At 47.4% G+C, this 1,114-nt stretch overlaps 1 long non-coding RNA gene across 3 annotated transcripts; it reads left to right on the plus strand.

Annotated features, from left to right (window-relative positions):
• The first annotated feature begins 320 nt into the window (after nt 1-320).
• LOC127921947 (uncharacterized) lies at nt 321-1,107 on the plus strand. Of its 3 annotated transcripts, XR_008110067.1 has the most exons (4): nt 321-360; nt 543-608; nt 650-763; nt 831-1,107. It is a non-coding gene; the product is annotated as an uncharacterized LOC127921947 (long non-coding RNA). The 3 variants fall into 3 exon arrangements; XR_008110065.1 differs by lacking the exon at nt 650-763 and having other exon boundaries at nt 543-614; XR_008110066.1 differs by lacking the exon at nt 321-360 and having other exon boundaries at nt 515-608.
• Nucleotides 1,108-1,114: the final 7 nt, after the last annotated feature.

Here is a 1,114-nt window from a genome sequence, read left to right on the forward strand (position 1 = left end):
GTGTAACATGGTCTGGAGTAGGGTAAAGGTCTGGTAGTGTAACATGGTCTGGAGTAGGGTAAAGGTCTGGTAGTGTAACATGGTCTGGAGTAGGGTAACATGGTCTGGAGTAGGGTAAAGGTCTGGTAGTGTAACATGGTCTAAAGGTCTGAGAGTGTAACATGGTCTGGGTAGGGTAAAGGTCTGGTAGTGTAACATGGTCTGGAGTAGGGCAAAGGTCTGGTAGTGTAACATGGTCTGGTAGGGCAAAGGTCCTGGTAGTGTAACATGGTCTGGAGTAGGGTAAAGGTCCAGTAGTGTAACATGGTCTGGAGTAGGGTAAAGGTCTGGTAGTGTAACATGGTCTGGAGTAGGGCAAAGGTCTGGTAGTGTAACATGGTCTGGGAGGGTAAAGGGTAACATGGTCTGGAGTAGGTAAAGGTCTGGTAGTGTAACATGGTCTGGAGTAGGGTAAAGGTCTGGTAGTGTAACATGGTCTGAGTAGGGTAAGGTCTGGTAGGTAACAGGTCTGGTAGTGTAACATGGTCTGGAGTAGGGTAAAGGTCTGGTAGTGTAACATGGTCTGGAGTAGGGTAAAGGTCTGGTAGTGTAACATGGTCTGGAGTAGGGTAAAGGTCTGGTAGTGTAACATGGTCTGGAGTAGGTAAAGGTAAAGGTCTGGTAGTGTAACATGGTCTGGAGTAGGGTAAAGGTCTGGTAGTGTAACATGGTCTGGAGTAGGGTAAAGGTCTGGTAGTGTAACATGGTCTGGAGTAGGGTAAAGGTCTGGTAGTGTGGTAACATGGTCTGTAACATGGTAGGGTAAAGGTCTGGTAGTGTAACATGGTAAGGTCTGGTAGTGTAACATGGTCTGGAGTAGGGTAAAGGTCTGGTAGTGTAACATGGTCTGGAGTAGGGTAAAGGTCTGGTAGTGTAACATGGTCTGGAGTAGGGTAAAGGTCTGGTAGTGTAACATGGTCTGGAGTAGGGTAAAGGTCTGGTAGTGTAACATGGTCTGGAGTAGGGTAAAGGTCTGGTAGTGTAACATGGTCTGGAGTAGGGTAAAGGTCTGGTAGTGTAACATGGTCTGGAGTAGGGTAAAGGTCTGGTAGTGTAACATGGTCTGGAGTAGGGT

Source organism: Oncorhynchus keta, unplaced genomic scaffold, assembly GCF_023373465.1.
Source record: "Oncorhynchus keta strain PuntledgeMale-10-30-2019 unplaced genomic scaffold, Oket_V2 Un_contig_24063_pilon_pilon, whole genome shotgun sequence".
Taxonomy (NCBI): Eukaryota; Metazoa; Chordata; class Actinopteri; order Salmoniformes; family Salmonidae; genus Oncorhynchus; species Oncorhynchus keta.